The sequence below is a fragment of the Canis aureus genome, chromosome 1 (assembly GCF_053574225.1).
Source record: "Canis aureus isolate CA01 chromosome 1, VMU_Caureus_v.1.0, whole genome shotgun sequence".
NCBI lineage: Eukaryota > Metazoa > Chordata > Mammalia > Carnivora > Canidae > Canis > Canis aureus.
In genome coordinates, this window is record NC_135611.1 from 61,140,374 (window position 1) to 61,166,119 (window position 25,746).

Below are 25,746 nucleotides of genomic sequence, written 5' to 3' on the forward strand. Positions count from 1 at the left end.
GAAGTATCAACTGAGTTTAATTGGTACATTTACATTCTTTATGAGAGCAGCATTTTAGGAACAATAATTGGTAGCAGAATACGAGTAAAAAAGGGGAAAGAATAACTATAGATTTTTTTTTTTTTAGAATTTTGGATGAGTAGGGAAAGAGATTAATTCTATGTATGTACACTTTAATTCTTCTTCATCTCCAGGACCATAATTCTTCATCATCTTTAACTGGACTATTACAATAATACTGTCTCCTAGCAATGAAAGAAATAAAGAAAAAATGGAATATCTAATATGAATAAAAACTGCAATGACAGTATTTAATATTTCATTTCCATTGGGGCAACACATGGAGGTAGGCCCTGTTTTTGTTCTATTTTTGTAAATGAACTGAGACTGAGGTGATTTAATCAACGTCATGCAGCTAGTAATGTAGGGATGATAGCTGCGTACCTTGTGATCAAACTATGTGTAACCTGAAGTCAGCTTGGCTCACTCTGCCTCTCAGAATCCAAGTAAGAATGGCCTGCAAGCCCAATCTTTCTCAGAGCACCCCTAGCTGTAACTGTGTCTAGTTAATTTTTAGTCTTGGTTTCTGTGTCCTGAGGTTGTTCTTCCTGCCCACTCTTTCTCAGAGCACCCCTAGCTGTAACTGTGTCTAGTTAATTTTTAGTCTTGGTTTCTGTGTCCTGAGGTTGTTCTTCCTGCCCACTCTATACTGGTTAGGAAACTATACCCCTCTTCGTTAGCTTTCACAAAACAACAACAAAAACAAAAACAAAACAAAACAAAACAAAACTCCATTCTGTGTATATTGAAAGGCCATACTTACAGAAAATTTGGCTAACTGGAGAGAAAGTAGTAGTATCACTGCAAAGAGAACACCTTCACATTTGATACTTGTGTTTTTTAAAAAGTGCTTTGGACAATTTTGCCATTTCAGGCCTCTCTCCATGTTGCTTCATTCCATCTCTTTCCTTCAGTCATTTTACTCTTAGGACCCAAATAGGACCAAAATGCCAGCATATCTTTTTTTTTTTTTTTTTTTAATAACAGAATAATTTCCTCTAGCATTTTAAAAAAATTTCCTCAGTCCCATTTCCCTGGTATCTTTCCTCCCAATCTCTACTTATCAAAGTCACTTATCTTTATTTTCCTAAGTAAATATATTTCCTTTTCTAAAAGGAATTTTATTTCCAGTGAATAAAAATATATTTTCCATTCAGTTATACATATAAAAGGCTTTGGACATGTATCTCTTGATCTATGATCACAATGGATTGTATCAATTGTTTTTGCTGTCGCCATATTTAAGGCTTAATCATTACAAATGTGGCTTTAAAACAGCTACAGCAAAACTGGAAACCTGAAATAACTCATAATTCACAATTTAACTTTTTTTCTAATTGAATATATGTACAATTTCACTTCCAATTTGTGATTTAGTACAAACATGAACTTTGTGAGAACCCAAAGATTTATCGTTTGGTGAATAAAAGTATACTTAAAATAAGCTGTACCGTAAGAAAGCAAGAATAAAAACAATATTAAAGAGAAAGGTACCCTTACAAGCAAATAATGGTATTTCCTCATGTTGATGATTCCATTTGTCATCATATCATATAAGGAATGGGAATAGGAAAATGATTTACCCTCAAGGCTAAGTTTAGTTGGAAACTACATGAAGACAAGCATTATAATGACAAAGAAATAAAATTTCAGAGAAGTTAAATTATGCCCCAGTCATACAACTAAAGATGGCTGAGTTTTCTGTAGAGCAATAGTTGGTCTAAATATCACACCTAATTTGAATATTAGCAGAATTATAAGAATTAGAATATTCTATCAAAAATCTCATTTCTCCATTCACGCCACAAATATTTATAGAGTGACCACTATAAGCATGGACCTGTACTAAATGATAGGAAGCCTTATTTATCTCTCTGCCTAACTTTCCCTATAAATAATCCGAGTAAGCCAAATTTCTGTATAAAATAAACCTATTTTAATATTATTTTTTCTATATCCTAATTTTATACTCTCATATTTTTTGCAATGTTAGAAAAGTAGAAAAGATACAAGATAAACAAAAAAGCCATTCTAAGCTTCTAGAGTAGTCTCATAAGAGCATGTGTACTTACTTTTCCAGACCATTATTGTTTTAGTTTGAGTTCCCTGGGGAACAGACTCTGTGACAGAAATTTACATGTAGTATTTTCTTGAAGTATGCTCTTAGGAATAAGATCTAAGGAAGTGAAGGAAGAATTGGGCAGAAAGAAAATTTGAACTGTGTTACAGTGACAACAGGGGACTCAGGAGATCATATAGTAAGTTCTAGAGCTGGGATGACTTTTCATATGTGCCTGGAATTGAGGCAAAAGGACTGAGTCCTTGAAACCCCATAATGACCAGTCATTGGATACAGGGGTGCTTCCAAGGAGGAGGTATCGATCTTTTAGCAAGGCAAGCCCCTTTAGTTAAAGACAATTGCTAAAGAGGACTCAACTATGAACCAAAAGTAGCCAATATACCTGACAGTTGCAGAAATAGTGCCTAGATCATGAAAGGAGACATCTGGCAGTACACCAAAATATCTACTATAGTACATCCTCAACATAATTTGAGTCCAATTACTTTGTATAATAAGTTTTCCCCCATTTAAGAACAGCTCAAATGTATACTTTTCCAACAAAACTTGTAAGAGGTAAGTTAGTAGGGAAAAACTATAGCTTCTGATCTAACAGTTACCATCGATACTCAACATAATCCACTCTAGATTCCCCTCATCCTCACCTAGTGCCACTACTGGGGTAGAGTAGCCCAGCATTTTATCCTTGAAGATTCTGAGTCACTGGTCACCATACCCTTCTAAGACAGTAACTGCCAGTAACTGCTCTGTTTTCATACCTATCATGAAAACTTGCCTGTATACCATAAAATGCCTTCATGGAACACTTGGGAGCCAAATGCATCCTTCTTGCCTCCATTATATAACAGTAGCCTTTCCTCCCACCGTAGTGATCAGAGCTAAATATCTTTGCCAACACAGTAACTTCTTTCTTTGCTTGCTGTTCTCTTGCCACAAGGTACTTGAAGCAACCAGAGAACATCTATAGCCTAAAATTTAATAGGACTCATGCTGTGTCTACTGGTAGATGCATCTCCTCTCTATGAAATAAGAACTCTAGTTTCTAAGAATCTAAAATGTGGGGTTGAAAAACACAAATTCCCCAAGTGGGCTACTTGTAATAATGATAAATTGGGTCACTCCTACTTTCACATCTCGGTTCTTGGAATTCTATGTCCCTATAATGATAGGGTGCATAGTGTCCAATTGGGTGCCTCAGCTGCAGCTTTAATATGCTGACCCATTGTTTTATAAGGCTTCTAAGATAGAATTTTCTTTGTTGTAAAGTGAATCACTTAGTCCCATATGATGTTATATGAAATATCACGTCAGTAGACCAGACATTTTGTCAGCCCATGAGTAGTAATGCTAGCTGCAGCTCAGTGGCAGCAAATGCAAATATATACCAAGAATATGCATTGATTCCTTCCTGGACCTGCTCTAAGCCTAACTCAAAACTAAAAACTTCTAGTCACTTGTGAGTGGGTCAGGGAGCTATGCCCAAGTTGTGAGAATTATGAAATATAATAATTTGTCCTATACTTTGGAGGGGATTGCCCAGCAGGCCCCAGACTACTCTCTATGTAAAATTTCATTGATATAATGGAACAAAGAATTTTTGTAGAGTTTAAATCTCATCTCTAAAGATGTCACATCCTATTAACTATTTCCATAAATCTCCATGAGTCAACTCTCTGTGAGTCATACACACACATTCACAAACACACCCCTCTGATACTGCCACTCGTTACCTTACTTCAGATAGTTTCAGATGGTTAAGTGCTTTGACTCAGTTTCTATTATTTCAGAATACTATGATTTCCATTACTATTAGGGAGCCTAATTCTATAGTATCATCTCTATCACCACCTGCAGTCTACAGAGGATAGCCACCACTGAGAAACTCAGTTCTGGTTCCCTTCACCAGAACATTTCTTATTACCTTGGAAAATAGAAGTGCCCTGTGTATCCACAAAGTACATGTCTCTAGCATGCCCACTTCTCTCTTTTTCTATTGTTTGTCATTTCTACATCACTTGGTATGGCCAAGCTTCTAAGAGCCAACTTAATTCCATTTTAGTCCATTTCCTGGCACCTTTAACAAAGTTAAATTCTATCATAGGAGAGAGTACTCCCATATCAGGAGAGTACTCCCTAATTTAACTTAGTATTCTATTCCTTGATTCAGTTATTCCCAGAATCCAGTTCCACACATTTTCTCCAGGCTCCTGCTGGTTCATGTTGCCAAGGCCCCTTCTCTTACATACTAAGTTGACCATTAACCTGGCTGGGTTATGTTATTACTTGATAAAAGGAGAGATGGAAGAGAACATTTGTTGTCTATATTATCTCCAAGAAGAATTATAATGCTTGTCTTCAAAAAAGAAGAGTGGGCCACTTCTGTAGGTTCACAGATTTAAAGGAATATGAGGTTTCCAGGTTTCCAAGTATGTTAACCGAAAAGTCCCCATCCCAAATCTCAGGATTCCATACCTTCCCAAATAGAGCCCTGACCTTGATATAGCAGACTTGCAGAGTCTTGCCTGCAAGACTTGTTCTACTTCCTTCATAATTCAGTTTGAGGCCTGATTCTCAGCATGTTCTGAATTCCATCTGTAGAAGATGCATCTATTCCTGTAGTTTATCATTTACCTTTACTAAATGTGAGCAATAAACCTGGAGATCATTATTACCTTCAACATCTATACCCCTAAAATTTTGAATTATTCAAATGATCTTCTCTGATTGAACTTCCTCATCCTACAGCTTGATCTAGTGCCAATCCTGCTCTAACCTCAACATAATTTAATGTTGATTTTATTTTCCCTTCCTGAATTCATTCTTTTTTGTCTAAATCCATTTCAACTCTTTTCTTACAAGTATGCACAAATTCTATGGCCTTCCCAACTTTCACCAGAACAAATTCTCTTATCAACCCTGGAAAACCCAAATATTTTTTATTTCTTTCCTTTGGACTACTGCACATTGCTGAAGAACATTCATGTAACAGTAGAAACCAGCTATAATAAAATTAATAATTTTCATCTTCAAAGTCTACTCAATATTTTCTACCCACCACTGTATTCACCAATTTCTCATAATTTGTCAATGGAATGAAGTTGTTTCAAAACCAATCTAATATATTATTGTAAGTTATATTTCAAACCAAATCTAATATAATCAATCCCTCATTCTCAATAGATAAACTCCTTTCTTTATAGAAAAGAAAAAAACAAAACAAGCCCATCTGAGATTTTCTCCTTCGGCTTCAGTTTACCTCCTATATGTAATCTTTAACACCATTAGTCCTAATGTTCCTCAGTGAGAAAAAAGAATAGTTCTATTATTTTGCACACCAACATCTCCATTTATGATTTTTATTTAGGAGCTTTCTAACAACAGAAACAATAATAGCTGTCATCTATTGAATGCTCACCTGCACAGTCACTAGGATAAGCACTTTAAATTAACTGTAACATTTAATTTTCACCATAATGCTTAATTATCCCCATTTAAGAAGTGACAAATTGAGGTTTACACACCTAATAAAGTTACACACCTAATAAAATAAATCCAAGTTTCAAACCCTAGTGGTCTAGTAGATTGACCAAAACTGCTTTCTTTCTTGCTAAACCTGTCTATTCCCATCATGTTCCTCTTGATCTCTATGCATGCTCAAGTATTTTTATCTTAAAACTACCTTCTTCAGTCTTGATTTCTCTTCAAACCACCACTCTAGTTTCTTCTGCTCTTTTATGGTCAAGCTCCTTAGAAAAATAAGATGTAAGCCCTATCCGCCTCAACTTTCTCATCTCCAATTAATTCATCAATCTTCTACTGTCTGCTTTTTCTCATTAATCTAATAAAATCACCATCAATCATTTCCTGAAAACTAGTAGCCACCTGTCAATCCCATCCTGCTTAACCTCTCTGTGGCATTCCATTCTTTTCTTATTTTAGAGTCAACTTCTCTTGATTCATGATACTATTCTTGTTGGCTTTCCTCTTAAGTCCTCTACTTTTCAGTCTTATTTACTATTGTCTCTCTCTCTCTCTCTTTTTTTTTTTTAATAAAATATTGGTCCCTGGCCATATGTCTCATTATCCCTCCCTTATATGCACCTCACTACAAAAACTTTAAAGAGCTTATCATTGTCCTGAAGAAGTTTATTGACCAGTTCACTGCGCAATAGTATATACAACACTCCAAACACATTTACAGAACTTTCAGTGACCAGATATAAATTACTATACAAAGCATTATGGTACATTAAGTGTTTGAGGAAGCACAAGATAGAAGATTCAGTTGTTAAGGTAATTCATTAAGGTAGATTTCTCAGAGGAGCTGTGTGTTGAGGAACCTGTGGAAAATGAATTCCCTCTCTCATCTATTTAACTTGGAAAAGATGATCATTCATTTTCCTTCATTCTCAAAGACAGCCAAAGAAAACAATTCAGCTAACTGCTTTAGTAATCAATCCAGTGTATTTAATGATCCTTCAACTATTTTAATTTAGTCATCCAGGAAATAATAAAGATTGTCTGGTGAAGTTCAAATTCATAGTCTTTACCATCACTTTGCACATGATCCACATTATAACCAATTAAATAAAATTTTTTCATCTTTTATCAAATGCTGGAACACATAGATTTAAAATTGGCTGAATATTCTTTTTATAAATGACTTATTCATGTGCTCAAAGCCAATCTATGGACTTCATACATTTCTTTGTCTTCTCCAGGCCCCATAGTCATACTGTCATAACTATCCAGAGTTGGTGTCCCACAGAGTTGTTTTAAACCACATGTTTTTTATTAGCAGTGTAACCTTCTGTTGATTACTTGAAATGACTTTTCATTTTTTCATATATATAGTAGCAACAATTGCATGCACATACAATTAGTATATTATGGGAATCAATGAGATAATTTATATGGAAGAGTATGACCTAAAGAGGATATTCACTAAACACTGGTCTTCTCCCTTTCTTCCATTTCAATTGCAAATTGGGAATATTTTCTCTTTGTCCATTTTACCCATCACTTATATAAGAAATAAGCATTAATTTTGAAAAATAATCATTAAATCAAGTTGTTTCCAATTTGTTGGCATTATGAATGTATGGTAATATGCCTTGCACCTCAAATATATTGTAAATACATATATCTTCTGTTCAAGTCATTGTATGCTATCAGTGTAAGAGTTATGATAAAAATAATTATAAAGAAATTGCTAATCTATCACTATGATTTCTCAGACACTTTCCTGTTGTTTATTCTCTCCTTTCTAATTTACTTAAGAAATATTTATATTTATATACAATATATATTTTATTACAAAGAAGCTAGTAAAATTAAAAATCCAAGTAGGAAAATGTACAAGGAAAATTATGCCTATGAGAATTTAGTAGACACTAAAAATTTGAAAATATATGTTTTATGGGAGTCCATATAAAATATAGAAAAGACCCTCATAGAAAAAAATAGTTAAGTTACCAAGATATCTCTAAAACCCAGTAGCAATGAGGTGTTGGTATGGAGAAAGCTTAAAATTGGTAGCCACCGGGAAGCTTTCAGGTAGGCAAAGGTAATTTAATGATAAAAAATGTAGTGCTTTTTTGGGCAGAAAAAATGAATGTACTTTTTTTTTGGTCCACTAAAAATGGCTTCCTTTCTAAGAAGTAAAAGAAATGGATTTGAAGGAGATCAATATTACTTGAAGAACAGAAGAAACATGTAACTTTAAAACCAAGTCCATTTGGGATTCATTCTAAAGGTGAAGAAAATGGCAAATGTTAGGCGAACTCTCTATCAGCTATAATTCACATCTCCCAGGAAATTGGGATGGGACCTACAGGCTACAAAAAAACAAAAAAACAAAAAACATAGCTTTACATAAAAAAAAGAACCTTTAAACCATAATGAAGGTCTTGTTACTTTTATTTTCAGAGAGCAGCAGTCTTCTAGAATATGCTAGAATTTTCTCTGACCCATTTTATCTCAGTTTTCAGTTATTGGATCTAAATGGTATGTCTCCTTTAGCAATTTCTAAATTTTTAAAGTTAACATTGCTTTGCATTTAAGATGCTTTGGCAGGGACTGTAATGAGAATTTTAAATTTGAGCAAAACCTCTTGAAGTTCTAAATGAGGCCATCAAAGAGAACATTCACCAGATGGAAACAGTGATTGATCTAAAGCCTCCAGTCTTGTTTTTAATCTCTTGTTTTCCAGCAAAGAGAAATTTTGCAGAATCTTCTCTCTTCCTAAAGATTTAAACTAAAATACATAGTTAAAATAGAGGTACTATACTCTAGGTATATTTATAGAACAGAAAGTAAAAAACCTTATTTCATATCCCAATCAAGAAACAGAATACTCTAAAAAGAATATAGATACCTCTAGTTGGGGTTTCTGTTCTGTTGCTACTCCTAAGTCAATTTTTCACTGCTAGATGGAGTGTACTGCCCAAGTTCTCATGCCCCTAGATGATGACCTATATTTGAGCCTAAGATTGCTCACCAAGATCTATAACTTCCTCTGATTCCTTGAAACACTGCTAGACTGCATTTCTCAGCTCCCTTCCAACTAGGCAGAGTTCTCCTCACTCTCTCCTTTTCCCATGTACCAGCTGAGTAGAGACAATGCTAAGAATGTAGAGGGCAGAGGTACAACTATAGAGAGTCTGGATGCTTAATTTGCCCCATGGATGTTAAGCTTTTCTATAAATAATAAATAAATTTTGGCAACCATCAGTTCGTTCTCTGTATTTACAGGGTGCCAAATTAAATATGTAAGATTTTTGTATATTAATTATATTTCAATGAAGTTATTTTAAAACTTAAAAAACTAAAAAATGAGCTTTACATTCTACTATATGCAATTTTTTATGAATATTCAATTACAGAATGTAATACCACACCCAGCACATGACATATAATAGGTATTTAATATAATAGGTATTTAATATATGTTTGCTAAATTTTACTGCTTTTTAACACAGTGATAATTACTCAGATAAACCTTAGATAAAATAAAAATAAATAAACTCTCATTGTGTTAAGCCACTAAAATTCTGGGTTTATTATTGCAGTTAGCCTAACCTTTCACACCACATCTCCTTGAGAATTCCATACAAACATAAGGAGAGAATTCAATGAAGAAAAAATTTGGAAAACAGACTTCTGCTCTAAGGTAATTTTACAAGTAAAATGTCTGATGTGGGTTTAAAGGTTTTTAAAATTCTTAGTGAAAACAATGACCAACCCCATCATTAGTATCTGTAATGCATAATTTTATGTGTCAAGTTGACTAGGCCACAGAGCCCAGATATTTGGTCAAACACATCTGTATATTGCTATCAAGCTATTTTTAAGATGGGATTAATATTTAAGTCATTAGACATTGAGTAAAGCAAATTACCCTCCATAATATGGGTGGGCCCCACGCAATCAGTTGAAGGTATTAAGAAAAAGAATGCTCTACCCTGAAGGGAAGAGAATTCTGTCATAAAACTGTTTTGGGATTCAGTTTCAGCAACAACTCTTCCTGGGTTTCTAGTCTACTGTCCAACCTTACAAATTTCAGACTTGCCAGCCTCCATAATCATGTGAACCAAATCCTTATAATCTCTGTCTCTCTCTCTCGTGTGTGTGTTTTTCCCTGTGCGTATTTTTAAATAAATATACAGGTTATAGAGGTTATAACAGAGATCAAATGTGAAAAAACACAAAATTGCTAATTAGTCAATGTCAAGTAAAAGGGCATCCTATCTTCATTTTGGAATTAATACGCTTGTCATAGACATATGTTTAGATGTTCTTTATGAGTCCTGCTACTGTTTATTGTATCTAAGTTTATTTCACCTTTTCTATTACAATTATGAACAATGAGTTAAAATTTAAAAAGGTTGACCCCAGAAAGTTCAAACAGAAAAACACATGCACATGAACTGAAAGCAATAAACCTTTTTTGAAAATTACTTACTGGGTTCTCACTTCAGCAGTGCATATACTAAAACTGGAATAATACAAAGAACATTAGCATGACCCCTGTGCAAAGATAACACAAAAATTACTTAGTAGATGTCTTCTTATACTGGGCACTGTGGTAAGCTTGAGTAATCTAAAACTTACAGAAACATGGCTCCTATATATAGTAAGTCAGATTTCCAAAAATAGCAGTAAAAATACCTGTTAACCTTCATGTGTTTTTACTGTGTAATTTTGATATTCCTGCTATTTCTCCCAATAGCAGGGAGGCAGAGTTTGCTTCCTTCTCTTGAATCTAGATGACCTTTTACCTCAACAAATATAGTATGTCAGAAGTAATATGATGTAATTTTCAACACAAGAATATAACAATGCTGTTTTTCTGTCTTGATGTCTTGAGGCACTTCGGGGGAAGCCAGATGCCACATAAGCAGTCCAACAATCCTAAGATTTCTATGCTGAGACCAAACTACTCACATGGAATGGAAGATGGCAGAAGAGTAGGAGGACCCTAGGCTCACCTTGTCCCATGAATACAATTAGATAACTATCAAACCATCATTAAAAATACCCCAGAAATGAACCTGAAGGCTGGCCAAACAAATTCCACTAAATTCTACTAAAGATAGAGAAGAGGCCATATTGAAGAAGGGAAGAAATGTGAAGACCTGGTTTGGGAGAAATGGACTGTGGTCACCACGGTTGCAGAGAAGGTTACAGAGAAAATGAACCCCCATGGCAACTGACATAGAATGTGGGAGGGGCCAAATTTCATGAGTTCTTGCAACCAGTGGGGCTTACAACCTGGAGTAGGCTTGGCTCAGGGAGAGCCCAGGGCGTTGGGGCTGCTCTTGTAGAGAAGACCAGGCAAACAGTCTGCAGACCTACAGTGTGGAAACAGTGATCTGTTATTTGCACATCTCAGAGTGTGTCTCAGGGAGGCAGCATTCACAGAGACTCCTCCAAGAACAAAGGAATTGACAGGTACCATTTTCCTCTTCTTACCCCTTAGCATAAGCACAGGGCCACTTGCGGGAACCAGCATAGTACCATTCACTCACTACCTAACTTGTTTATACCAAGCCTTGCCCTCAATGAGCTCCAGTGGAACCTCCCTTCCCCAGAAATACCTATCTCAGTCCCAGTCTGGTGGGCCCCTTCCCCCGAAGACCAGCCCAAGCCCCTGCCCATACATGTCTCCCAATCCAGATGTTTTGCAGGGCCTCAGATGCAGCAGCAATGGTGACAGGTCTCATTTCACAAGCAGACAAGAGCAAACCTAGTTCAAACTCACCACATTAAGGCCAAGGATCAAACACTACCTACAAAGGACAGAAAACTTCGGTAGATGATTGGCCTGAATGATAAAGGAGCCAGGGCAAAATAGCAGAGCATACCCAGCACACATTGGAGACCTTAGCACCAGACCTGGGGAACAGGGGACACTATACTGCAGGCTATATAGGACCTCTTCTCCATAAGGACATTACCCTCAAGGAAAGATGTAGCTGACTTTTCTAACACAAAAGGAGGCACAGAGACTTAGATGAAATGAGAAGATAGGGAAATTTATCCCAAATGAAAGAACAGGACAAAGTCACAGCCAGACATCTAGGTAAAACAGATACAAGTAACATAAAACAGATATAAGTAACATACCTGACAGAGAATTTATTTTTTTAAGATTTACTTATTTATTTTAGAGAGAAAGAGAGAGCAAGAGGGAGAGAAGGGGCAGGGGGAGAGGAAGAGAATTCTCAAGCAGACTCCCCAGCAAAGCCCAATATGGCTCAATACCAGGACCCTAAGATCATGATCTGAGCCAAAATCAAGAGTTAGATGCTTAACCAACTGAGCTACCAGGCACTCCAAAGTAATGATCATAAAGATACTCACTAGAATTGAGAAAAGAATGGAAGACAACAGTGAGACTATTAATACAGACATGAGGAACACCATAGCAGAAGTAAAGGGCTCAATAAATGAAATGAGAAACACACCTGATGGAACACTGGGCTGGAAGAAGCAAAGAAACAAATTGGTGACTTAGAAGACAGAAAATAATCTAAATGAACAAAAGGGAAAAAGTCATATAAAAAACAAAATAGACTCATGGTACTCAGCGACTACATCAAAAGTAATAATAGTCACATTATAGGAGTCCCAGAAGAAGAGAGTGAAAAGGGGGCAGAAATTTTATTTGAAGAGATAAGAGCTGAAAACTTCCCTATTCTGGGGAAGGAAAGATATATCCACATCCAGAAGGCACAGAGAAACCCCCCCACCACACACACACACATAATTCAACAAAAGTAGATCAATATCAAGACATATTGTAATTAAAATGGCAAAACACAGTGATAAAGGAAAAAATATTAAAAGCAACAAGACAGGGAATCCCTGGAAGCTCAGCGGTTTAGCGTCTGCCTTTAGCCCGGGGAGCGATCCTGGAGACCCGGGATCAAATCCCACGTTGGGCTCCCAGTGCATGGAGCCTGCTTCTCCCTCCTCCTGTGTCTCTACCTCTCTCTCTCTCTCTCTCTCTCTATGTTTATCATAAATAAATAAATAAATAAATAAATAAATAAATAAATCTATCTATCTTAAAAAAAGAAACAAGACAAAAAAAAAAAAAAAAAAAAAGACAGTTACATACAAGGGAAACACCATAGGGCCATCAGGGGATTTTCAGCAGTAACTCTCCAACCCAGAAGAAAGTGGCATGATATACTGAAAGTGCTGAACAGGAAAAATCCACAGCCAAGAATTATCTAGCCAGCAGGCTATCATTCAGAGCAGAAAGAGAGATAAACAGATTCCCAAACAAAAACTAAAGCAGTTCATAACCACTAAATAGCTCTGCGAGAAATATTAAAGGGGACTCTGAGTAGAGAGGAAAGATCAAAAGTGACAGTATAAAAGTAGGAAACATAAAAGCAGTAAATGGAAATTTTTGTAAAATAATACAGAAGTCACAAAATAAAAATATGTACAATATAACATATACCTAAAACATGAGAAGTAGATAAAGAGTGGGTTCAAACTTAAACAACTATCAACTTAATATAGACTGCTACATGCAGAAGATGATATACAAAAACCTAATGGTAACCACAAATCAAAATCACTAATAAACTTGCGAAGAATAAAGAGAAAGAAATCCAAATCTATCAGTAAAGAAATCCAGCAAACCATGAAAGGAGAAAGACAAAAAGAATCAGACAAAATCTTTAGAAACAACCACAAAAACAAGTAACAAAATGGCAATAAATATATATCTATCAATAATTACTTTGAATGTAAATGGACTAAACACTCCAATTAAAAGACACAGGGTGACAAATGGAAGAAAAAAAAGGACTCATTTATATGCTGTTTACGAGACACTAATTTTATACCTAAAGACACCTACAGATTGAAAATGAGAGGACAGAAAAACATTTATCACGCAAATGGATGTCAAAAGAAAGCCAGAGTAGCAATTTTTATATCAAACTAGACTTTAAGCGAAGAATGTATGTAACAAGAGACAAAGACAGAGACTATATAATAATAAAGGGGCAATTCAACAAGAAAATATAACAATTGTAAATATTTATGCATCCAATACAGGAGCACCCAAAACATAAGACAGTTAATAATAAACATAAAGGAATAATTGATAATAATACCATAATAGTAGGGGACTTTAACAACCCACTTACATCAGTAGATAGATAATCTAAACAGAAAATCAACAAGGAAACAATGGCTTTGGATGACACACTGAACCAGATGGACTTAACAGATATATTCAGAACATTTCATTCCCAAACAGCAGAATACACCTTCCTTTCCAGTGCCCATGGGACATTTTCCAGAATAGACCACATATTAGGCCACAACACAAACCTCAACAAATTCAAAAAGATCATAATCATACCATGCAACTTTTCTGACTACAACACTATGAAACTAGAAGTCAATCACGAGGAAAAAAAATCTAGAAAGACCTCAAACATGTAGAAGTTAAATAACATGCTACTAAACAATGAGTGGGTCAACCAGGAAATCAAAGAAGAAATTTAAAAAGTATGTGGCAACAAATGAAAATGAAAACATAATTGTTCAAAATCTATGGGATGCAGCAAAAGCAGTTCTAAAAGGGAAGTTTACAGCGATACAGGCCTAGCTCTGAAAGCAATAAAAATCTCAAATAATCTAACCTTACAACTAAAGGATCTAGAAAAAGAACAACAAACAAAATCTAAAACTAGCAGAAGGAAGGAAGTAATCAAGATTACAGCAGAAATAAATGATATAGAAACTTAAATAAATAAATAAATAAATAAACAAACAAACAAACCCCACTAACAACAATAAAACAGATCAATAAGACCAGGAGCTGGAAATCAATAAAATTGATAACCTCTAGCTAGACTTATCAAGGAAAAAAAGACGAGACTGAAATAAATAAAATCACAAACAAAACAGGAGCAGTAACAACAAGCACCACAGAAACACAATTATAAAAGAATATTATGGAAAACTCTATGCTAACAAATTGGAAACCTAGAAGAAATGAATAAATTTCTAGAAACATACAACCTACCAGAACTGAAACAGGAGGAAACAGAGAATTTGAACAGAATGATTATCAGCAAAGAAACTCAATCAGTTTCAAAAACTCCCAACAAAGAAAAGTTCAGGACCAGATAGCTTCACAGGCAAATTCTATCAAACATTTAAAGAAGAATTAATATCTATTCTGTTCAAACTATTTCAAGAAACAGTAAAGGAAAACTTCCAAATTCATTCTAGGCAACCATCATTACCCTAAAACCGAAATCAAATAAAGACACCACAAAGAGAGAGAACCACAGGCCAATATCTCTGATGAACACAGATGCAAAATCCTCAACAAAATACTAGCATACCAAATCCAACAATACATTAAAAAATCATTAACATTATCAAGTGGGATATATTCCTGAGTTGCAAGGGTAGGTTCAGTATTCAAAAATCAATCTACATGATACATCACATCAACATAAGAAAGGATAAGTGGATAAGTATGATATGATCCTTTCACTAGATCCAGAAAAAGCATTTGACAAAGTACAACATCCATTCATGACTTTAAAAAAAACACTCTCAACAACAATAAAACAAAACAAAAAACTCAACAAAGTAGGTTTAGAGGAACCACACCTCAACATCATAAAGGCCATATATGAAAAACCCACAGTTAACATCATCAATGAGGAAAAACTGAGAGCTTTTCTCCTAAAGTCAGGAACAGGAAATGCTGTCCATTCTCATCAGTTTTATTCAAAACAGTACGGAAGTCCTAGCCACAGCAATCAGACAATAAAAACAAGTAAAAGGCAACCAAATTGGTAACAAAGAAGTTTTCACTATTTGCAGATGACATGATACTACATGTAGAAAACCCAAAAGACCCCACCAAAAAACTGCTAGAACTGATAAGTGAACTCAGTAAAGTCACAGGATACAAAATCAATGAGCAGAAGACTGTTGCATTTCTAGTTACTAATAATGAAGCAGAAAGAGAAATTAAGAAAACAATCCCATTTACAATTGCACTATAAATAATAATTGCATTAGGAATAAACCTAACCGAAGTAGTAAAAGACCTCTACACTAAAATCTATAAAACACTGATGAAAGTAACTGAAGGTGACACAAAGCGCGGAAAGATATTCCATGCCCACAGATTGGAAAAACAAGTATTCTTAAAATGTCTATACTGCCCACAGCAATCTACACATTTAATGCAATCTCTATCAAAATACCAAGAGCATTTTTCACAGAGCTAGAACAAACAAAACTAAAACTTGTATGGAACCACAAAAGACCACAAATAGCCAAGGCAATCTTGAAAAAGAAAAGCAAAACCAGAGGTATCACAATTCCAGTTTTCAAGTTATATTACAAAGCTGTAGTGATCAAAACAGCATGGTACTGGCACAAAAATTGACACACAGGTCAACTGAACAGAATAGAAAATCCATAAATAAACCATCACAATTTGGCCAATTAATCTTCCACAAAACAGAAAAGAATATCCAATAAGAACAAGACAGTCTCTTGAACAGATGGTGTTGGGAAAACTGGACAACAACATGCAAAAGAATGAAACTGGTCTATTTTCACATCATACACAAAAGTTAACTCAAACTGTATTAAATACTTAAATGGGACTTGAAACCATAAAAATCCTAAAAGAGAGCACAGGCAGTAACTTCTCTGACATCAGTCATAACAAATTCTTTTCTAGATATGCTCCTTGTGGCAAGGGAAACAAAAGCAAAAATACACAATTGGGATTACATCAAAATAAAAACCTGCACAGCAAACAAAACAATCTGAAAAACTAAAAGGCATCTTAGGGAATGGGAGAAGATATTTGCAAATGACACCTCTGATAAAAGGTTAGTATCCAAGGGATCCCTGGGTGGCGCAGCGGTTTGGCGCCTGCCTTTGGCCCAGGGCGCGATCCTGGAGACCCGGGATCGAGTCCCACGTCGAGCTCTCTGCATGGAGCCTGCTTCTCCCTCTGCCTGTGTCTCTGCCCCTCTCTCTCTCTCTCTCTCTCTCTCTCTCTGTGTGACTATCATGAATAAATAAATAAAATCTTTAAAAAAAAAAAAAAAAGGTTAGTATCCAAAATACATTTAAAAAACATACAATTCAGCACCAAAAAATGAATAATCCAATTAAAACATAGGCAGAAGACATGAACATGTTTTTCTGAAGAAGACATCCAGATGGCCAACAGACACACATGAAAAGATCCTCAACATCACTCATCATCAGGGAAATACAAACCAAAACTACAATGACCTTACACTGCCAGAATGGCTAAGGTCAACAATACAAGAAACAACAGAGGTTAGTGAGGACATGAAGAAAGGGGAACCCTCTTCCACTGCTGGTGGAAATGCAAACTGGTACAGCCACTCTGGAAAAGAGCATGCAGGTTCCTTAAAAAGTAAAAAATAAAACTACCCTACTATCCAAAAATCATATTCCTGGGCATTTAGTCAAAGAATACAAAAACACTAATCCAAAGAGATACATGCACCCCAATGTTTATAGCAATAGAGCATTATTTAATAACCAACCTACAGAAGCAGCCAAGTGTCTATTAACTGATGAATAAAGAAGAGTTGGCATATGTATATGAATATATATTCAAATATGTATATCCAAATATTATTTAGCCATAAGAAAGAATGAAATCTTGCTATTTACAACAGCATGGTCAGAGCTAGAGAGTATAATGCTGAGCAAAATAAATCAGTCGGACAAAGATAAATATACTCCATGACTTCACTTACATGTAAAATTTAAGGAACAAAACAAAAGGGGGGGGGGAGAGCGAGGCAGTCAAGAAACAGACTCTTAACTATATAGAACAAAGGGGAAGTGGGTCAAATGGGTGATCAGGATTAAGGAGTGCACTTACTGTGATGAGCACTAGGTGATATTTGGGATTGTTGAATCATTATATTGAACATCTGGAACTAATATAACACTGTATGTTAAACTGGAATTAAATAGAAACAAAACAAAGCAAAAAACTAATTCACATGGACAGACCACATAGAGAAATCCTAAGTATATATGAAGAAAGAGAAAACAGCTTCACCTCCTCCAGTCCCCTGTGTTTCAATTCCATCCATGTGAGATAGTCAACTATTATGGACTGAATTATGACCTAAACAAAATTCACATGTTGAAGTCCTAGCCCCCAGAGTGACTGTATATGAAGACAGGGTCTTAATTAAGAGTAAGGACACCTGGGTAGCTTAGTCACCTGAACATCTTACTCTTGATTTTGACTCAGGTCAAAATCTTGGGTGGTGGGATCAAGTCCTGCCACAGGTTCCATGCCCAACATGGAGTCTGCTTAAGATTCTCTGTCTCCCACTCCCTCTGCCCCTCCCCCTGTTTGCACTCACTCTCTCTCTAAATAGGTAAATAAAAATTTTTTTTAAAGTATGTAATTAAGTTTAAAATGAGGTCATAAAGGTGGGGCTTATATAATAGAACTGGATTCCCTTATAAGACAAGGAAGAGATACTGAAGATCTCTCTTTTCACTTCTGCACAAAGGAAAGGCCATGTGAGAACACAGTGAGATGTCAGCTGACTGCAAGCCAGGAAGAGAGACCTCACAAGAAACCCACTATACTGGCACCTTGATCTTGAACCTCTTATTATGGCAGTCTGATCATACTAATACAGAGACTTTGAGCCATAACCATACAGTCAAGCTCTCCCCAAATTCCTGACCCACAAAAAAACTGAAAGGTAAGAAAATGATGATCCTCATTTTAAGTCACAAAGTTTTGGTGTGATTTGTTACACAGAAATAGATAACTGAGACACTACTCTTGAGGCACTCATAGGGAAGATAAAATATAGAATTATACATCAAACTGCTATATTAGTTATGTATCAAATTCTTTGAGCCAGAAAGTAAGCAAAGAGGGAGAAGGGTTTTGTTTTTGTTCTTTTTTTTTGTCTTGTTTTTAAGTTTTTGTTTGTTTGTTTTTAGAGAGAGAGCACACCAGTGGGGAAAACAAAGGGAGTCAAGCAGACTGCACTGAGCACAGAGCCTAACTGGGGCTCCATCTCACAATCTGAGATCATGACCTGAGCTGAAACCAAAAGTCAGACACACTCAACTGACTGCCACCCAGGTGCCCCTTGAACTGGAAATTTTTAAATATTTAATAACTGACCAGAGGCAGACCTAGGATGAAGACAGCTTAGGTGGGTTCAAACTGGAAGAAGTAATATTACTGAAGTAGATATTACTCAGATATGCTATGAATTATACTATATCCCCCAAATTTCGTATGTTGAAGCCCCAGCCACCTCCATGTGACTATATCTGAGATGGAACCATTAAGGAGGTGATTAGGTTAAATAAGGTCCTAAGAGTGGATCCCTGATGTAATAAAATTGGTGGCCTTATAACAAGATGAAGAAACACTATAGTTCTTTCGTCTGTAAGCCAGGAAAAAGGCCCTCATTGGAACCTGGGCATTCTGGCACCCTGATCTAAGACTTCCGGCTTCCTGAATTGCAAGAAAATAAATTCTTATTGTTTAAGTCATTCAATCTATGGCATTTTGTTATGATAGACTGAGCTTACTAGTACAGGTGACTTCATACTTTTTTTTTTCAAACTTAATTAGATTGAGTGTCAAACCATTAGTAAATGTGGAGAAAAATAAAAATGTGTATATTATTTGTCTGATCAACACATTAGTCTATGAGCAACCCAAAGGCAGGAGTTATGTTCACTGAGGTACTCTCCAATAGCACCCAGATCATGGCCTCTATCTGAGCCATGGTAACTGCTGAAAGAAGGGAGAAAGGGAGGAAAGAGGAGTTAGGAAACTAAAATCTCTCAGTGATATAGAACCTAAAACCATCCAGTAGAATATCTAAAATAACCCAAAGAAAGAAATCTTCCAGAGATAATAAGTGGAATTAATGGAATAGAATCTGCCAAAATGGAGAAAACATCAAAGAATCATTGGGTTAAACAGAGTCAGTAGTACACAAAAGGCTGGTTTGGGGTTTTGTCTATGCCTTAGCCCACTCATTTTCAAAACTTTTTTCCTACTCATTATTCCCTAATAATTATTCATTGCTGGTAGAACTGCCTGTTGGGACCAGTCTTCAGTCTATGGCCTCCTGCTAATCCCTACCTTGCTTTCCAACCTCCAACAGGTCTTTCTTCTGCTGACTTTTCAGTGTTACTCCATAGACTTCCTTGAACTCAATGTTCAATTTTAAAATGTTAATACACATCTAGTTTTGGACACTTTCAAATGCAAAGACTGTAAATAAATGTGCACCTCATCCAAATCATTTTAAGAGACTAAAACTTTTAAAAGGCCAACTACATGCAAAATAATCATTAAGAAGGAAAAGGCCATTTATTGTGTACTTAAGAATTCAACATGAATGCAAAGCAGGAGGTGAAAGATAAGCAGAAAGAGAAATCCCAGTCCAAGATCTCTCAGTAAAACATTTTTCTTTGTCTTTGTGATTGTAAGCATTCATTTATAATAAGTAGATTTTTTACTGAACTTACTCCAGACCAAATTTTCACCTGGCCTTTTTTTCTGCAATCAAATATCAAGGTGGGAAGACAGACCAGGCCAAGTCCTAATGCTCCTGCCTTCAGATCCTTTGATTCCATTACTCTGGGCCTGATTGTCCATAGGGTTTCACTGGAGGGAACAAACTGAACTAGAAATTCAGCTTCCTTTACACTGAATATAACTTTGTACTGACTTACTATTTAATCTTAGGTATAACTTGATCAGTCATTACTGCACAGTTTCCCCCAAAGGGTGTTACTATTTATTAAGATGGGATTAGATTTCCCAATTTACTTTTAATATAGACACATATTTCCTACTGGATCTCTCCTTGGATCTCTGTGGTAGTAAAACCTATTGGAATGTGGATTATGTATAAAGGATGCATATTTATTTCTGAATATGACCCAATTCCAAATACGTGGTAAGATTTGAGCCCTATGTTGCAGAATACACTAGAATTTTTCAGGGTCCTAACTATAAGCCACATAATTCATAACAAATCGGTAATACAGCTAAACCCTGAAAGAAAATAGGATTGAATTATGAACAATGAGCTGTGAAAACATTACTTTCTAGCTAGAAGGCAAAATTCTGAGTTTTGGGTTAAAATAGGTGACATCTATCTTATATCCTCCATGACTATTTGCAGACATGGGACAGCAGGACTATTCTTACTACAACGTATCCTCAAAACCAACATTAAATACAACTGGACAACAAAAGTCATTAATATTGATTGAGTCTGAATGAAAAGGTGTGCAATTGGCTCAGAAGGTAAATAATTTCTCTTGAACAATTGTATTGGATAAAACTATAATGTAATTTTTAAATTTCCACAAAACACACATTGAAATCAATATCCTTACTTGGCAAGTTAAATGTTGTACCATCTAATTCATATGTAACATTTAGAACTTTCTAATGCTTACAGAACATAAAATAACATACAGCGTTATCTGATAGAATAATGATTTCAAAGTTTAGTTTCTGATAGAAATATTTTAACATGCAACCCACTCAGTGCTACTTCAGATTTATAACTATTTTTGTTCTTGAGAATCACGAAAATAGGATTATCATGAACTTTTGTTTACATACCTAATGCAGCTAGATTTTAGCTTCTAGAAAAAAAAAATTTTCTGGGCTCTGATGACTCTACATGGATTTAGTCTGTCTCTATACCACTGTCATACTAATTTGACAATGGATCCTTTGTAAGTTTGTGATCTGGACTTCATGCTTACCCTGGCTTCACTTGGACTTCTTACTGTGCTCTGCTAGTTTTGGGGCCCTCTAGCATTTCTCTGCAACTTACATGGCAATGCTAACTTATACCACATCCTCACTTCTCACCCAGTATTTCCTGACAACCTGTGAATAATGAGTGAGACTTCACTGGGAGATGGCTTTGTGAAGAAAAATGAATAATTTACTTGGTAATCATGGTCATCTATCAGACTATGCATTTTTTCCTAATAAGTGATTTTGCTATGTTTGCTTAAAACTTATGCTGAATTTTTCATGAGTTGGATGAGTGCTTTCCAGCATCTGTTTATAATGTCAACCTTTTTTTTTTTTTTTTTTTTTTTTTTTTTATGAAATGAAACCTTGGAAGATGAGAACAGAAAAACTGGGTGGTTAAAAAGATATATTACCTTTCAGAATGGGGGCTCTCTGTGCCTGAATTTTAAGAGAAGGTCTCCAGAGGTTTCAGAGTGATTTAACTATTTTCAAATCTTCCATTCAAATGATCATATGCTGCTCAGCATATTATATGTCATTTGCAGACTTCTTCAAGACCAATTTGTACTGGATGTTTTGAAAGACAAGAATCATGGGAGCTGAGTACTTATATTCAAGTATTCTTGATGAGTAACATCTAAAGGTCTAAATACTAAAAACTCCTATTTAAAAGCTAGCTTTAAACCTTATCAAAGATGCTAGTATGTCTGTTTGAGAATACTAACAGCATAGGGGCACCTGGGTGGCTCAGTTGGTTAAGTGTCTGCGTTTGACTCAGGTCATGATCCTGGGGTGTTGGATTGAGCCCCTGCAAAGGGCTCCTGATCAGCATGGAGTCTGCTTCTCCCTCTGCCCTTCCCCCCGCCCCCTGCCATGCTCTCTTTCATGCTCTCTCTCAAATAAATAAAATCTTTTAAAAATAGAAAAGGCATAAGAGAATATTTTATTCACTGAGTGATTACTACTAAGGAAATGGGAGATTAAGCAGGAGAATACACTGTATAGAGCAGGGAATTTTAAATAATTAGCTTATAGGGGATCCCTGGGTGGCGCAGCGGTTTGGCGCCTGCCTTTGGCCCAGGGCGCGATCCTGGAGACCCGGGATCGAATCCCACGTCGGGCTCCCGGTTCATGGAGCCTGCTTCTCCCTCTGCCTGTGTCTCTGCCTCTCTCTCTCTCTGTGACTATCATAAATAAATAAAAATTTAAAAAAAATAAATAAATAAATAAATAAATAAATAATTAGCTTATAAAATAAGATACAATTTATACATTTCTAAGGAAGTTTGAATATTGTAAAGAAAATCATCTGCATAGTAATTTGCAGCTTCAAAACGTTTTTAAATGAGTATGGTTTTATATATTCATAATTAGAAATTCAGAATTGTAACTTATTTAAAAAATATATTCAACCTAAAAAACCTTTAACCTTTAGAAGCTTAGCAGACACAAAATGAAGGTAAGTGCACTTAGTTCTTTTTTTTTTTTAATTTTTATTTATTTATGATAGAGAGAGAGAGAGAGGCAGAGACACAGGCAGAGGGAGAAGCAGGCTCCATGCACCGGGAGCCCGATGTGGGATTCGATCCCGGGTCTCCAGGATCGCGCCCTGGGCCAAAGGCAGGCACCAAACAGCCGTTGCACCACCCACTAGGGATCCCCTGCACTTAGTTATTTAGTTCACAAGTAAATCAGTTATATTTGGTAAATTTATTTTGTTTCTGATGTATAATAATCTTTTGGCTTCTTTCATTAAAAAAAAAAGAATCTAGTGGCACTCAAGTAATTCTATTGCAAATGAGTTATTGACTAAAATGTGAGCACATAAAGAGAAGAGAAAACATCTTATTTAAATTTGTATCACCAATGGCTAGCAAAGTGTTTGGCATATATTGGGCACACAACTAGCTGTGGCATGAATGTATAAATTGAAATATACAATTTTTCCACTACCAATGGAACAATGAAAATGATCATTTAAATATAAGGTTGTCACAAGGCTTAGTCCAAAATGAATTGGTCTTCAAAAAACTGTGGGTCTAACTTAGTACAAATAATAATGATCACAACTTAAAAATAAATTCTTACTCCTAGTAAAAACTTTACAGTTTAGCTTAGAAAATGAAAATATATGAAATCTGCAGTGTTTTATAATGTAGTAAACAATTATACATTATCTTGTTTGCTCCTTCCTCCTCGGATTTAGATCTTAATATTGTATTTTATTTATTCTACTTAAAGATAAATAGATACAGGAAAGTGTATAAAGAACTCTCACCCTAAATATACAGCGTGATTTTTTTTTATATATTTATAGGCCTGAGTAATATCAACCAAGCTCAAGATAGAAAACATTTCTAGAATCCTATAAGCTTTCCACTGTTCTTCATTTGTTCTTACTGATTAATTCTCTTTTCTCATACTTCATACAGATAGAACCATAGAATAAATATGTCTTTATGTCTGGCTACTTTCTGTCAGTATATCTATAAATTTCACCCATATTATAACTTATACCAGAGTTGATTATTTTTTATTGTTGCATAGCATTTCACTGTATGAATATACCAATATTTATTTATCCATTCTCCTACTGATATTTATGATATTCATAAAACTGTGAACATTTTGCATAATACTTTTGTTAACATGCAGTCATTTGTCTTTTGTATATAACCAGGAGTGGAATTGTTTGGCCATGGGTTACATATAAGTAGAAGACACTGAACAGTTTTCTTTTTAATATCTTTTTTTTAGATTTATGAGAGATACATAAGAGAGAGAGGCAGAGACACAGGCAGAGAGAGAAGCAGGCTCCGTGCATGAAGCCAGATGTGGGACTTGATCTCAGGACTCCAGGATCACACCCTGAGCTAAAGGCAGATGCTTAACTGCTAGCCACCCAGGCATCCCCTGAACAGTTTTCCAAAGTGGTTACACAATTTTATACTGAGACCAGCAACATACGTTCCAATTGTTCCTATGCTTGCCAAGACTTCATATTATCAGTCTTTTAAATTTTAACCATGAAGTAGATACGTAGTAGTATTTCATTGTGGATTATTCTCATTTTAAAAATGAAAAACTCAATTCAGAGCAACTACATTGCTTATCTATGATTACATTTATGGTATTAGCTATGACCCCTAATCTTAGTGTCTTGATTCTATATTCATTGTTGTACTTTTTCTGTTACACTATGCTAGTGTTCTTCCTTCCTTCCTCTTTTTTCTTTGCTCTTTTCTTATTTCAGTAATTTTGGTTATGAAAAATTTCAAACAGAGAAAAGCACAGAGGAATATATATAATTTGGATTTAACAAGTGTTTACACTTCACCATATTTATGTATATTTTACTAAAAACTTAAAATTACATACTTCATGACATTTTACCCCTAAATATTTCATTATGTACTTCTAAAGTATAAGGATATTTTCTTATGTAAAATGAAAATTTTTATCTCAACTCAATTAACAATAAGCACCTGATGTTATCTAACACTAGTCTTTCAAATGTTTCCAATTATTATAAAAATATGTTTTACAGCTGTTTTGTTCAAAATAAAAATCAATAATAATTCAAAAGCAATTTTCAATATTATTACTATTATTATTGTTGTTATTTGGCAGAGTATAATATTAAGCCTATGTAAAAGCTTTTCTCTTCATACTAAAGTCTACATGGCATAGGTAAACATTCTATTATGTATTTATTTAACATTTATTAAAACTATGATGTGTTCAGACACTGGGTGCAGTGTAAAAGAGTGGATATTACACCAAGATATCAAATATTGTTTCTTAAAAAAATACCCCAGTACTCAAGTAAAAGAATATGAAAAATGCAATCGATATGGAGAAAAGAATTAGCAAATTAAAGAAGCGATCTTGGTCTTTGTTCTTTAAAGGATTACTATTAATTATACAGTTTTTTTTCTCATGAATTTCCATTCTCAGTAGGAATTGATTAAACTTTTATTGCTACTATTATTACTAATGGGTGGAATACCAGATGAAAGGAGTCCGTATTCATTCTGAATAGAAAATCAAATGAAGCACACCATTCTCAGTGCAAAACTCTATTATGTTTTTATTGTTCCTCCAATTAAATTCTGAGTTTGTTTAAATATTCATGGTATATCTAGAGCAAATACATAAAATAAAAATGTACTGTTTTTTGGGGTATCTATTTTCTATAAAACCATGGGCCACATGGAAGAACAACCTAGATAGTCATAAAATAGCACAGCACTGGGGCACCCGG

The 25,746-nt window shown here is 35.2% G+C and overlaps 1 protein-coding gene, 1 long non-coding RNA gene and 1 other non-coding gene across 13 annotated transcripts in view; 2 read left to right on the plus strand and 1 right to left on the minus strand.

The window, feature by feature from the left end:
• The window catches only part of LOC144316026 (uncharacterized), a 524,958-nt gene that overhangs the window by 496,186 nt on the left and 3,026 nt on the right, over positions 1–25,746 (minus strand). The gene's annotated exons all lie outside the window — the stretch shown is intronic.
• LOC144289323 (U6 spliceosomal RNA) lies at positions 10,111–10,213 on the plus strand. Its single transcript, XR_013357266.1, has one exon. It is a non-coding gene; the product is annotated as a U6 spliceosomal RNA (small nuclear RNA).
• Positions 10,423–25,746, plus strand: part of LOC144316055 (uncharacterized) — a 117,159-nt gene continuing 101,835 nt past the window's right edge. The window contains exons 1-2 of the long non-coding RNA XR_013381856.1: positions 10,423–11,092; positions 18,229–18,426. This is a non-coding gene — a long non-coding RNA (uncharacterized LOC144316055). The remainder of the gene's footprint in view (positions 11,093–18,228; positions 18,427–25,746) is intronic.